The sequence below is a fragment of the Rhinoraja longicauda genome, chromosome 4 (genome assembly GCF_053455715.1).
Source record: "Rhinoraja longicauda isolate Sanriku21f chromosome 4, sRhiLon1.1, whole genome shotgun sequence".
In the NCBI taxonomy this organism is placed as follows: Eukaryota; Metazoa; Chordata; class Chondrichthyes; order Rajiformes; family Arhynchobatidae; genus Rhinoraja; species Rhinoraja longicauda.
The window spans coordinates 77616548-77632081 of NC_135956.1; the positions used below are offsets into that span (position 1 = coordinate 77616548).

The 15534-nt window shown below is 43.1% G+C and overlaps 1 protein-coding gene across 17 annotated transcripts in view; it reads right to left on the minus strand.

Annotated features, from left to right (window-relative positions):
• The window catches only part of ncoa2 (nuclear receptor coactivator 2), a 244572-nt gene that overhangs the window by 167265 nt on the left and 61773 nt on the right, over window positions 1-15534 (minus strand). Inside the window, exon 1 of one of the 17 annotated variants that reach the window (XM_078398136.1) lies at window positions 6882-6900. The exons of the other annotated variants lie outside the window; for them this stretch is intronic. The gene's annotated coding sequence lies outside the window, so the exon portion shown is untranslated. Of the gene's footprint in view, window positions 1-6881; window positions 6901-15534 lie in introns of those variants that run through there. 17 annotated transcript variants of the gene reach the window in all.

Sequence of the window (15534 nt, forward strand, 5' to 3'; positions counted from 1 at the left end):
AAAATTACCAAATTAGCATCCAATTGCATATAGCTTTGTGATAAAACGATCTGAGCCCAAACAATTTCTTCAAGCTCCAGGATTCCAAATTCATTCTGAATCAGTTTGTCTGAACATTTCTGCTGTTTTCATAGAAAGAAGAGACTGCAGATGCTGCAATCCAGAGCAGAAATCTGCTGGAGGAACACAGCATGTCAAACAGCATCTGTGCATGGAAAGGAATGGTAAACGCGAGGTGCCCCGAATTCAACCATTCCTTTTTACCCACAGGTTTTGCTCGATCTTTTGAGTTCCTCCAGCAGATTGTTTCTACTGTGCTTCTTTTAAACCTGGTCTGTAATAATGTTCAAGAGATCCAATATCATCTCCTTCTTGATCTCAAAATGTCCTAGCATATTAATATACCTCACACTGATCTCAATATCCTCCATGGTGAATATCGACACAATGTTCAGTACACCTACATCCTCTGACCCTTTATCCTTGAATGGTCCCACACTCTCCATTTTTTTTTGATGCCCGTATAAAAATCCTTGGGATTCTATTTGAAACGACTTGCCAATCAATGCTATTTTATGGTCTCTTGTTAGGTCTCAAAGTATAATTTTCCTGATTTCCATGTAAACTAACTTCTCCAGCAATGCTTTAGAGGCTCTCTGAGGATCCTTCAGTGCTTCTACTCTGGGGCTGTAGAAAGCATCTTGTCCGGAAACATCACAATCTGGTTTGGGAATAGCTCTGCCCAGGACAGGAAGGCTCTGCGGAGTGTAGTGCGTTCGGCTGAATGCACTATAGGAACTACACTCACCCCCCCCCCTGCAGGACCTATACATCAGGAGGTGCCGATCCAGAGCCAGCAACATTATGGGGGACTCCTACCACCCCAGCAATGGACTGTTCCAGCTGCTACGGTCAGGCAAACGCCTCCGCTGTCACGTGGTAAAAACAGAGAGGATGAGACGGAGTTTCTTCCCACAGGCCATCAGGACTGTTAACTCTCATATCACCAGGGACTAATTTAATTTACCGTATTAATTTATTTTTTGTGTTAAAAAAAAAAAAAAAAATCTATTCTGTTTTGTAGTTTTAGCACAATCCGCAGGCGTTGCCACTTTCATTTCACTGCACATCTTGTGACAAATAAACTTGACTTGACTTGACTTTAAAGGACTACAATGTCACTTGATGTGCATTACAGAAAAAATGGATCAGCAGCACAAATGATATTTGCCACTTCTACGTTTTTAGAGTAGTAACACAAGGAACACTCTACCACTTTGAGCTTTGCTTATGTTTTTAAGAACAGTTCAATTCAATACAGAACGGAATGTTATCACAATCCTTTCAGGAAGAAAATAAAGAATTCTCATAAGAAAAAAGTATTACGTGTTTGAATTTCTCTGTCCAAACTGGGGAAAAGAGGGGGCATGAAAAGTAAAAATAGGTTGGTGAGTAACTTTGAATTTCATGGTGGGATGAAAGCATGTTTACTGATTGGAAACACGCCATTTGGACCATTAAATTTGCATATTGTTTTTCTCAATGAGCCTTCCATTCTAATGCTAATCTTCTCCTTGCCTTTGGCATTTCTCTTTCCAAGCAACCATCTGCAGTTGCACCCTGTTTATTTGCATCTTCCTTAAGGGTAATTACCATTTTAATGCAGCCTTTCATAGAGCCTTTTCTCCCTATACTTACAATTGTGAAAAGTTTGTTTATTGCAATTCCTGTTTACATGATTGTGAACCTTGAATCCCAGGAAGCCACCATTCAATCTCATTGGCAGTCATGCTGCAGCAATTATTTGCTGCAATTGTTCTTTGAGATTTTACTTTGTATTCATACTTTTATAATTCTAGCCTACTGTATTCACTCTTCCGAGCTGGACATTGAAGAAAATTAACATGAATTAGCCAGGTCTTGATTTTTCTTTCAAGATTTGGAAAATGCCTGTTGTACTACAATTTGCAAAATTCTCCTTTGACAAAGACAATAGGCCATTCGGCCCTTTGAGCCAGCACCTCCATTCAATGTGATCATGGCTGATCATTCTCAATCAGTACCCCGTTCCTGCCTTCTCCCCATACCCCCTGACTCCACTATCCTTCAGAGCTCTATCTAGCTCTCTCTTGAAAGCATTCAGAGAACTGGCTTCCACTGCCTTCTGAGGCAGAGAATTCCACAGATTTACAACTCTGACTGAAAAAGTTTTTCCTCATCTCCGTTCTAAATGGCCTACCCCTTATTCTTAAACTGTGGACCCTGGTTCTGTACTCCACCAACATCGGGAACATGTTCTTCTGAAAGATGATTCTTTCATAAGAACTAAATTACACCACTTATAACATTTCCCATTTTATTCCTGTCTCAACCCATCTAATGTTGAGCAGTGTGTCTGGATGACTTTAGAAGGCAACCATTCCTGTGATTGCATGGCTGCCCTCTCAATCTCAGCTCCTCCAGAATTTGTTACCAGTAACACAACTTACCCTTATTTTACTAACATTTCCCTGGATTTACTGGTTGATATTGTCTACATCTACATTTTATTTGTAATCTATCAAGCCCGATGGTACCTCCACACCATTCCTTCCTCCATCTCCTCAAATCGTTGGAGGCAGGAAACATGGTCCCAATGTTGGGGGAGTCCAGAACCAGGGGCCACAGTTTAAGAATAAGGGGTAGGCCATTTAGAACGGAGATGAGGAAAAACCTTTTCAGTCAGAGAGTTGTGAATCTGTGGAATTCTCTGCCTCAGAAGGCAGTGGAGGCCAATTCTCTGAATGCATTCAAGAGAGAGCTAGATAGAGCTCTTAAGGATAGTGGAGTCAGGGGGTATGGGGAGAAGGCAGGAATGGGGTACTGATTGAGAATGATCAGCCATGATCACATTGAATGGCGGTGCTGGCTCGAAGGGCCGAATGGCCTACTCCTGCACCTATTGTCTATTGTCTATTTCATTCAGCTCGTTTGTATACAGCACAGTGGCGCAGTGGTAGAGTTGCTGCCTTACAGCGTTTGCAGTGCCGGAGACCCGGGTTCGATCCCGACTATGGGTGCTCTCTGTATGGCGTTTATACCTTCTCCCTGTGACCTGCGTGGGTTCTCTCAGAGATCTCCAGTTTCCTCCCACACTCCAAAGACGTACAGGTTTGTAGGTTCATTGGCTTGGTATGAATATAAATTGTCCCCAGTGTGTTTAAGATAGTGTTAATGTGCGGGGATTACTGATTGTTGCGGACTCTGTGGGCCGAAGGGCCTGTTTCTGCGCTGTATCTCTAAACTAAACTAAAGTAGCTTTTATGTCCATCCAATTGAGGGTTTTGGTGGGCTGCAGACCACTGAGAAATGTTGTCGTGATATTTTCAGTAAGGAATGTGTTAAGGAAGGCCTTAAAACCATTGCTGGTAGACCTGAAAACTTGTGCAAGGGGCAACTCATTCAACATTCAATCTTAAACAGGGATCTAAATTAAGCAGGCAATCATCTAAAACGGATTCCTGTCGCAATTCATCTTCTCAAAAGGTGGCGAATCTCCAGAACTCTTTATCCTGAAGGTTTGTGTTGGCTAGAACTTAAGATATTTGATGAAGAGTTGTATAATTTTGAAAAATTGGGTAATTGAAGACCATGTGGAACTGGTACAGAAGAGGAATTGTGGCCCGGGGAAGATCAGTCACATTGAACTGCAGAACAGGCATGGAGGTTCAGGTGATCTATTTCTGCTCCTATGTTCTTGTGCTCATGTCACCCTCACTCCGAATGCTGTATTTGCAACCACTTAAACCTTCATCGGAATCCCATAAACCAGAAATTGGATCAATCTCCACACACTTCAAGTGTGCATAATGTACATAAATCAATATAGACCCAGTTGATAGGGGTAGCAAATATTTCCAGGTGAAGATGTACCCTCTGCAAAATTCCACCTGGATCTTCTGTGCACTGTTCAAGTTAGCATGCCAAATGTTCTACCAAATCAGATATACACCCAATGAAGACACTACCTGTGCAATGTCTACTTCCTCCCTTACCAAGCCCAAAAAAGTGTATCCATGATTTTCATGGAATTGTCTCAGCTGATCCTGAAAAGCCATGAACGTGGGGCATACCATACTTTGTGGCTACTTCTTGGGATTACACTACTGGTATTGGAAGAACTGACCAGACGACTTCAGAACTCTTTGCAGGCCAGAGGGTGTTTAAACTAATAGGGAATGCTTCCTCCAGCAGAGAGCCACTGAGATGCTATTGCACCGGGTACCTCAGTAGCACTTAGTCTTTTAAGACACCAGAACCCATCAAGACTTCTCTAATGAAAACATGGTTGGAAGCTCAGGATTTCAAAAGGAATCCTGCAGAAAGACATGCTCCATAATCTGGCAAATAACAAGATAGGGCCACCTCATTGACACTTAATCCCTCACATGCTAGTTTTCAGGTCTACCTATACTGATTTTAATAGACAATAGACAATAGGAGTAGGCCATTCGGCCCTTCGAGCCAGCACCACCGTTCAATATGATCATGGTTGATCATTCACAATCAGTACCCCGTTCCTGCCTTCTCCCCATACCCCCTGACTCCGCTATCTTTAAGAGCTCTATCTAGCTCTCTCTTGAAAGCATCCAGAGAATTGGCCTCCACTGCCTTCTGAGGCAGAGAATTCCACAGATTTACAACTCTCTGACTGAAAAAGTTTTTCCTCGTCTCCGTTCGAAATGGCCTACCCCTTATTCTTAAACTGTGGCCCCTGGTTCTGGACTCCCCCAACATTGGGAACATGTTTCCTGCCTCCAGCGTGTCTAATCCCTTAATAATAATAATAATAATAATAAAGGCATTCCTTGGCCCATACCTTACAGAAAATGTCAGTTCTTGTAGTCTCAACCGGAAAGACATAAAACTGACTCGTGTACCACTTGATTGAGTGGAAAGTCTCACACTAACTAGACAACTGTACTTACCTGCTCCTGGATGGGTTTTTTTTAATGCTGGAGCTCCAAGGCACATAGGTGCACCTTCCTGACATGGATCTCATTGACTATGATCTGCATGTCTCTGAGTTAATGTTGGATCTGCCTCCTTTGCATTCATTATGTGACTATGAAAGCATGCCTTTTAAGGATTGCAGTCCTTATGACGGGTGGAAAACAAGGAGTTTGAATACAGATCCACTGGGAACTGTATAAGTCAAATAATAATACAACTTTCCATGTACAAGTCACTCAGCACTATTTGAATTTTATTTTAATTCAATTTTCTATTTCTAAGGGATTCACACAAGCTCTAAAGTCACACAGGCACTAAAGTCACACCAGTTTAGTACACCAAAAAAAAATCTTTCATCTTTTGCCACATCAAAACCTACTTTTCTTCCCAAGTCTCTCGTCACTTTGCCTGTTCTTTTAATTTCCTTTAAAACGATAGTTTTTGACATTAAAAATCCTCCATTAGTGCGCGTGGTTTGCCATCTGTTGGCACATCACTCCAAGGTTTAAAATCATCTACACGCTAGGCCTTCACTGCAACTGTTTTGATGGAGGCTGGGAGAGGAACAAGGTGAAACTTCAGAAAGCACAAGCACTACTCCAACATGCTTCTGCACCTGTGGCAGACAAATGCCAAAGTCAACATTGAGACCAATCATTTGAAAGTCTCATGTTGAACTACATGACAGCCTGTAATTTTTCAATAGGAAGGGCTTAACTGCAGTTTATAAAATATGAACTGCACTAATGATTAAGTCCGATGCGGTGCATATGCAGTCCTTCCAAAGGACAGCAATTGACTTATTTTCAGAAACTATGAGTCATAATAATAATTCAGTTATTTTTCTTGCTTATGTTTAATGCTTATAAAGAATTTCTTTCTATTTATTCCCAGTTTTCTGCATTTATTATTAACTTTGTTTTTATTTCAGGCGAGGAAAGGCATTTGTATTTTTCTTGTAGTTTAGATCATAGCAGTTCAGTTTCGGTTCAGCAGTCTTCACATATTTTATTGGTCTAAATAGCCCCGATAGCTCAAGCTCCACCTCTTAACATCTGGCAGTGGTGTCAGATTACAGAACGCTAGGGAAAATAGCAGCGAGGTCACAAACAAGCAAATACGGTTATTGCAAATCTGCCTACTCACTCAGCAGAAACATGGCAAAACACAAGTTAAAGACTAGTCAACAGTTTCAAGGTTTCCCCTCCTAAATAGAGCAAACCTAATCAAAATCCAGTAGTATCATGGCCTGCAGCAAAATTCTGCCGTCCATCGAACTCGATTCCTGTTAACTGGCAGATTTAAGCCAGCAAAATGCTTGCAGAAACTTCAAATCCCGTTTGCTGTTACACAAACGTTACTGTAAATCAAGCAAAATGACAACTCGAAGAATTTATTTGCTCTTATCATAAATTTTAAAATCACAGGCATGCTCAGGAGTATGGACTTCCAAATCCTCCCCCCACCCCCCAGTTCCACTCGGTGCGGTTGTTAGAACGCCTTCCCAAGCATGATGTAACATGACCAAAATTAAACCAGGAGAGGCAAGCAGGGCACGTGCCACAGACAGTGAGGGAGAGCAGTTTTTCTTCACTCTTTAGTGGAATGAGTGCAAGTTGAGCCTTTTGCTATTTCTATGTATTTAATTAGAATAAAACACCCAAGGGCAGAAACTATGCCGAAGTGTCTTTCAGAAATGTCCTCTACACAGTCAGAAATTAAAATGCTGCATTTTAATTCTTTTAACTAATTGCAAAAGATGTTTTCTACTCCAATGCATTATAATCGAGTCCCTCTCAATGGGTGTAAATAATCATCTTTTACCAAGGTTTCAAAGGTCAACACAATGCAATAAATGTCATTTTATGAGGAATGAGAAGCTTACTCACATTATTCTTTTTCACCCAGCTATCACACCACCAATGGATTCTGCTTCAATCTATGGAATGGCTCATAGATACTTCCATCTCTGAGACAGATATCTATATTTATATAATATAAGAAAATAACTGCAGATGCTGGTACAAATCGATTTATTCACAAAATGCTGGAGTAACTCAGCAGGTCAGGCAGCATCTCGGGAGAGAAGGAATGGGTGACGTTTTGGGTCGAGACCCTTCTTCAGACTGATGTCGGGGGTGGGACAAAGGAAGGATATTGGTGGAGACAGGAAGATAGAGGGAGATCTGGGAAGGAGGAGGGGAAGGGAGGGACAGAGGAGCTATCTGAAGTTGGAGAAGTCGACGTTCATACCACCGGGCCGCAAACTGCCCAGGCGAAATATGAGGTGCTGCTCCTCCAATTTCCGGCGGGCCTCACTATGGCACTGGAGGGGCCCATGACAGAGAGGTCAGACTGGGAATGGGAGGGGGAGTTAAAGTGCTGGGCCACCGGGAGATCAGTTGCGTTGATGCGGACCGAGCGCAGGTGTTCAGCGAAGCGATCGCCGAGCCTGCGCTTGGTTTCGCCGATATAAATAAGTTGACATCTAGAGCAGCGGATGCAATAGATGAGGTTGGAGGAGGTGCAGGTGAACCTCTGTCTCACCTGAAAGACTGTTTGGGTCCTTTGATGGAGTTGAGGGGGGAGGTAAAGGGACAGGTGTTGCATCTCGTGCGGTTGCAAGGGAAAGTGCCCGGGGTTAGGGTGGTTTGGGTAGGAAGGGACGAGTGGACCAGGGAGTTGCGGAGGGAACGGTCTCTGCGGAACGCAGAGAGGGGAGGGGATGGGAAGATATGGCCAGTGGTGGGGTCCTGTTGTAGGTGACAGAAATGTTGGTGGATGATATGTTGGATCCGCTGGCTGGTGGGGTGGAAGGTGAGAACGAGGGGGATCCTGTCCTTGTTGCGAGTGGGGGGAGGGGGAGCAAGAGCGGAGCTGCGGGATGTAGACAATAGACAATAGACAATAGGTGCAGGAGTAGGCCATTCAGCCCTTCGAGCCAGCACCGCCATTCAATGCGATCATGGCTGATCACTATCAATCAGTACCCCGTTCCTGCCTTCTCCCCATACCCCCTCACTCCGCTATCCTTAAGAGCTCTATCCAGCCCTCTCTTGAAAGCATCCAACGAACTGGCCTCCACTGCCTTCTGAGGCAGAGAATTCCACACCTTCACCACCCTCTGACTGAAAAAGTTCTTCCTCATCTCCGTTCTAAATGGCCTACCCCTTATTCTCAAACTGTGGCCCCTTGTTCTGGACTCCCCCAACATTGGGAACATGTTATCTGCCTCTAATGTGTCCAATCCCCTAATTATCTTATATGTTTCAATAAGATCCCCCCTCATCCTTCTAAATTCCAGTGTATACAAGCCCAATCGCTCCAGCCTTTCAACATACGACAGTCCCGCCATTCCGGGAATTAATCTAGTGAACCTACGCTGCACGCCCTCCATAGCAAGAATATCCTTCCTCAAATTTGGAGACCAAAACTGCACACAGTACTCCAGGTGCGGTCTCACCAGGGCCCGGTACAACTGTAGAAGGACCTCTTTGCTCCTATACTCAACTCCTCTTGTTACGAAGGCCAACATTCCATTGGCTTTCTTCACTGCCTGCTGAACCTGCATGCTTCCTTTCATTGACTGATGCACTAGGACACCCAGATCTCGTTGAACTCCCCCTCCTCCTAACTTGACACCATTCAGATAATAATCTGCCTTTCTATTCTTACTTCCAAAGTGAATAACCTCACACTTATCTACATTAAACTGCATCTGCCATGTATCCGCCCACTCACACAACCTGTCCAGGTCACCCTGCAGCCTTATTGCATCTTCCTCACAATTCACACTACCCCCCAACTTAGTATCATCTGCAAATTTGCTAATGGTACTTTTAATCCCTTCGTCTAAGTCATTAATGTATATCGTAAATAGCTGGGGTCCCAGCACCGAACCTTGCGGTACCCCACTGGTCACTGCCTGCCATTCCGAAAGGGACCCATTTATCCCCACTCTTTGCTTTCTGTCTGTTAACCAATTTTCTATCCATGTCAGTAACCTACCCCCAATACCATGTGCCCTAATTTTGCCCACTAATCTCCTATGTGGGACCTTGTCGAAGGCTTTCTGAAAGTCGAGGTACACCACATCCACTGACTCTCCCTTGTCAATTTTCCTAGTTACATCCTCAAAAAATTCCAGTAGATTTGTCAAGCATGATTTCCCCTTCGTAAATCCATGCTGACTCGGAACGATCCCGTTACTGCTATGTAGAAGAGACCCTAGTGAGAGCCTCATCTATAATGGAGGAGGGGAAGCCCCGTTTTCTGAAAAACGAGGACATCTCGGAAGCCCTAGTCTGAAACACCTCATCCCGGGCGCAGATGCGGCGTAGACGGAGGAATTGGGAGTAGGGGATAGACTTTTTGCAGGGGACCAGGTGGGAAGAAGTGTAGTCCAGATAGCTGTGCGAGTCGGTGGGCTTGTAGTAAACATCTATATTTATATAGGTGAGTTCCCGAAATACAGCCAAAACAGTACACGATAGCGCAACAATTTTAGGCCCACCTTACTCACTAAAATTTATTAACAATAAACTTTAATAAATGCGCTCCGCCACCCCCCCACGCAGCAGCTCCGGGAGAACCGGCACCCGTCCCGGCATGCCCTGCGCCCGACCTTCATCCCGTGGTGCAGCTCGGCAGCAGAGGGTCAAAGAAGATGGCCGCCGACAGGACGAACATGCAGCAGCGCCTTGCGGCCGCTCTGCTGCTGCTAGCAACCACGATGTCCGCATGGGGCCGGGTGAGTGGCTCCCTCTCCCCTTTCCTCTCCCACCCGCGGTCCCGGGGGAGACTCCTCGGCCGGCAACGGATCCACGGGTTGTCAGTTGGGAGAGGGTTGCTGGGCCCACAGGAGAGGTTTGGACCCAATGGGTCCATGGGTCTCACTGGCCGCCCTGATGGCCACCGGGGCCGGGGTGAGTGGCTGCCTTTCCCCTTTCCTCTCCCCACCCACCCACCTGCCCCCGGAGGAGACTCCCCGGCTGGCAACGGGACCATGGGTCGTCAGTTGGGGGAGGGTTGCCGGGCCCACAGGAAAGGTTTGGACCCAACGGGTCGTCTAGTATTTTAGAAAATTGCCATCAATGTCTCCAAAGTGTTTCATAAACTACATACAATGAAATTCGTTATGATTTACATTCAAGAGCTAAAGAAAAGGGCTTTTGTATAGCATCTTTCATAAACTTGGAACATGCCAAAGCACTGCACAGCTAACATGGTCACCATCATAATTACCGAATAGTGAAAGGCCTGGGTAGAGTGAATATGGACAGGAGGTTTCCATTAGTGGGGGAGTCTAGGACCAGAGGACATAGGCTCATAATAAATGGACGTACCGTTTGAAAGGAGATGAGAAGGAATTTCTTTAGTCAGAGGGTGGTGAATCTGTGGAATACACTGCCACAGACAGCTGTGGAGGCAAAGTCAATGGATATTTTTGAGGAGATTGACAGATTTCTGATTAGCAAGGGTGTCAGAGGTTATGGGGTGAAGGCAGGAGAATGGGGCTGAGAGGGAAAGATAGATCAGCCATGATTAAATGGTGGAGTAGACTTGATGGGCCGAGTGGCCTCATTCTGTTCCTAGAACTTTATTAAATTCACTTTATTTGAAACGTTAACAACATTCTTCAACCTAGATCAGTACTCAATTGAAGGATTTTATCCAGGAAAGAATGGGAATTGTCACAATTCATCACCATGTTCTGGCTGCGAGTCAGAAAATGAAAGAGATTCTGTTTTCCTGTTTTTTTTTAAAATCACCTGTAAGCAGGATCATCAGAAATCAGGATGGGGTTTGATTGCAACAAATTTCTACACATAATCTACTGAAAGATTAAAATAGCCATGCCACCAAAACACGAGCATGAATAAGGGCCCCATTAGCAAGGCACTGGAGAAGAAATTTCCCATGTTATACAGCACCAACAAATTGATACCTTTGTGAACAAAGCAACAAACAAGAAATAGACCATGCGCAACATTCATTTTTAATAGTAAATTTAATTTAAAATGTCATCAAATGCTCAAAATAACCAGTTCAGGCAGCATTGGTGGAGAGAGAAACTGAGTTACCTGAAGACAGGTTATTGACCAGAGCCATTAACTCTGCTCATCTCTCTAAATGTTACCCAGCTTGATGAGTATCTCCAGCACAGTAGCAATATCAGATCTTATTTCAGCTTTCCAGCATCTGAGAGTATTCTTGCTTTATGATTAATTTTAACCACTTGTCACTGTGTTCATGGGACAAGCCCTCTGCAGACCTCAATTTTCTTTTGCGGGTTATATTTGGGAAAAGAGAGAAAACATTTACTTAACATTACTTGAATCAATTAGAAAGAGTGAATGAGCCGAACACAATTTGTTTTAAAATTCTGTTAACAAATCAAATTTCCCCAACTTGTGCAGAGATTACTATTCTACCAATTAAAGGTTTCCAATAGCAATGGAATGGTTAACTTTTAACAGTGATCTGCTGGACAATGCAGATGTACTGAATAACTTGGAAGATAAAGCCAAAAGCGACCTCTGCAAATTATTGCCAGTGTTAAGCACAACAACTTCAACAATAATTTAGTACCTACCATCAAAATTGCACATGCATATGGCATGCTGATGTTTCACCTACCGCCTGACTTTCCATCAACTGTCTCCTAGCGTACACTACTGTTTGGACAAGGTGCCTAGATCTCAGTTAACTTTTTATGCTGGTCAAACGTACTGAAATATTTCCATTTCCCCACCATATCAAAAATGAAAATTCACAAACACTGACAAAATGCCTCTGTTCACAATTACACTCCTTTATACGCTCAAAATGGCGTACAGGCAGACTTACACGGCTGTGAACCAATACGATAAATATTCCAGACTTAAGTATTGAGCTAGAAATTAAATGCTATTCAATGTAACTTACTCAGAGTTTAGTGTTACAACTATAATAGTGATGTTACTTTTAAGCTATTATGGCATTGCAAGTACACAGTGCCCTCCCAGATACACCTTCTAACCATTTAATAAGCAACTGTCTTTTAATTAGGATAGTAAAACTATATTACAAAAGTCACGAGTGTATTTATGCTTGGGGAGCGACAACCGCACAACAGTTAAACTAAACATTACTATGGAAAATCATAAAAAGGTAAGCTGTGCACAAACTTTGCTTGAAGCATTTCAAATAAACAAAATATTTCCTGAAGCTTAGAAATTCAAGGCTTTCAATGAGTTACTTTCGAAATTCACCAGTGAAAGAGACTGATTGTAGTTTTAAATACAAAGTTTATTTGAATAATTTATTTCACACCAAGGACAATCTATAAATGCACATGCAAATCCGTCAACATTTGCACCCGAAAACTTTTCAAAAGTATATTGAAATCTATTTGTATAAGCTGACGATTCTGAAAAATAAAAAATCGGCAATATCCTTATCATTCCTCACTACCAAGTTTCTTGATTCGTGTTAGCAAGGTCTCTCAAAAATGGATGAGAAACAATTCAAGTTTTCACCACAAAGGTCAACTGAAGCACAAAGTCATTCCCTGTACTGAATTCTGCAATTTCTCTCAGTCGTCAGGCTGTGCCTCACCAATTAGCAGGAACCCAGAAGTGATGCAGAAATGTCAGAGCGAGGACAAACAAAGTACACGTTCTTGACACTGGCCTTCGCTGTGGAAACTTTAGTACATTCTACATTTGAAATCATTTTGGGGCTCCTGATATATAAATAAAGAACAAGTTGACCTTTGACCCACAATATCAATCTGCAATTGCGTTTTGCCGTTTTAAGTTTACAAGAGCAGGATTTAGAAGCCAAATTTAGAAACCCCTAAAAAAACTCCAAATTGAGCATAATTCACATCAGCCAGCACAGGATCACATGAATGCTAAAACTGAAGGTAAGTTCATTGAAAAAATTAAAATATATCAGTTCAGATTCCCAAGACCCAGAAACAACCTTAAACACAAATGAGTACAGGACGATGTAGATTAAAACTACTGTGTTAAAAGGTCAGTCACACCCAAATTCTGTTCAGATTTCCCATATGTTCATACATTTTATTTTAACTTGCCGTTCTTGAAATTCACATAAACCATGTATTCACATGTATCACTTGAACGTTCTCCAAAATAATATACTGCATCCAGTGGTCCCGATGTGGCCTCCTGTACGTTGGTGAGACCAAGCATAGACTTGATGACCATTTCGCCAAACACGTGCTCAATCCGCCAAGGCCTACAGGATCACCTGGTTGGCAGGGCCGTTTTTACAGCATTATGGGCCCCCGGGTAAAGCAGTGTACTGGGGCCCCCACCGTTACTCTCCCCCACCCCCCTTTCCCTACCAGCCCCCCCTGTCGTGCCGGCGAAAAGCACTTACCGAAAAGCACTTAGCGATGGACTTAGGGTGCTACATTGTTGCAAAAAGCACTTACAGATCACTGTGAGAAGCACTTAGGGACCGAAAATGTTGCGAAAAAAGCACTTATTGAACCTACATTTTTAAAGTAGTATTTATTTATTGCAAGTCACTTAACATACACAGATCAGCATGGGGCCCCTATGCTCGCGGGGCCCCGGGCAAGTGCCCATCAGGCCCATGCGTTAAGACGGCCCTGCTGGTTGGTAAACGTTTTAATCCCTCTTCCCAGTTCCAGAATGACCATTTTGTCCCAGACTTGCTCCATTGCCCGAGTACAGCCACATGCAAACTGGAGGAACAGCACTTCGTATTCGAATTGGGCAGCTTAAAACCCAGTGGTATGAACATAGAATTTTCCAATTTTAGGCAACTACAAAACACCCACCCTCCCTTCTTCCCCCACCCCCCCCCCCAACCACCCACCCTGCTCCCCTGTGCTCCACCTGGAACTGCATCAATTTCTCCTCTTCCCCCTCCCCTTCCACCTTTCTCAAGTTTCACAATTCACAACTCCAATCATTTTGTCTCACACATTCTGTCTTTTGTCCAACCATCTGCCTATCAAAACTCCCTCTCAGCTGTATCCACCTGTAGGTTTTGTCCTGCGCCTCCTCTATTCCTGCGTTCTCTACCCTCCCCCCCCCTTACAATCAGTCTGAAGGGTCCTGCCCTGAAACGTCACTCATCCATGTTCTCTAGAGATGCTGTCTACCCACTGTTTTTACAGCATTGTTTTAAAAAAACTAGTATCTGCAGTTCCTAGTTTCTGTATTGCCAAAGCTGTTATCTAGCACTTGATAAAGGCTGGTTTAACAAATACCTGGTTAAACCAACATTTACCTTGGCGTCCCCTCCCACCCCATACCAATGTATGCACTGCCCCAATGTTGGTGTGAATGCTTACTTGATGTTAGCACAGGTGCTTCAATGGTGCTCAACCAATATCAGCCCCAGGAGTACCAAATATCAGCATGGGTGCCCCCTCGAAGTTACCCTCTTCATGAGTGCAGGGATTGTCCAGATGTTGGGTCGGGCACTCCCTCTGCATTACATGCAACTCGACCATGCTGGTCACTCAAGTGCCAAATAGTCAAGATTCCACTCTAATTTTAAACAAGCTGCAAATTACCCATCTTTTGGCAGAGGAATCAACCCTTTTTAATTCCTTCTATAACATGTTAGCACTGAAATATTTGCACAGTTCCAATTATGAACATATTTTAACACAGATTACTTGAGCAACTAAAGTATTTTTAACCTGAGAACATTCCTCCAATTTTACCAAACTCTCAAATCAGTGCGTGAGTTTCTTCGATGCTGAAGAAAAGAACACATGCGTGAACGCGTTAAACGGTTTATAATGGAGAGCTTGAAAGGCATACTGTGAATCTCAAGTAGCAGAGTGATGTAGTCAAATTCTACCTAAAGTTGTGATAGTTTGTCACATTTTGACAATTTCCCCCATGGTGAGCTACACCGTTGCAATTTTACTGCACTGTTGTTCAAATTGAAAGTTTCTGTCACTTCATAGATGGGTTGTGGCCTGTCATTCTTAAAACAACCACAAAGTGAATTGAATGTTTCATTTAACAGCAAGAGACACCACAATCCAAAACCGAATGGGCATAAAATATTTGGCCACAATCAGCTGTTGTGCTTCCTTAAATCACACTATTTCACCAGCTATGAATGACTGTCATGGAAGGCCCTGCAAAAATGCAGGGTCTCTCTTCCTCCATACATATTCTAGCAGACCACTACATTTCCAATATGCTATACTTTTTTAGGTTTCCAGCATCCGCAGCTTTTCCACTTGATTTTATTAAATAAAAAATATTTTACTGCATATTTTAATCAATAAATGGTGTCCGTGTGAACTACTAGCGCTGAAATTTTTTATTTTTTTTTAAAGGATGGTCATTCAACCAAAATTGGCTAAGAATACACACAAATTCTGTTTGTTACTGAACACTGACCATTTAAAAATTATTTCACATTTCCTTCATCTCATTTTGAATGCAGAGTCGAACTGATTATATGTGGGATTTATGTCAGGATGTACCTTTTCATTCTTAACTTCTCCCATTAGCAGCCTCTTTACCCTTCACC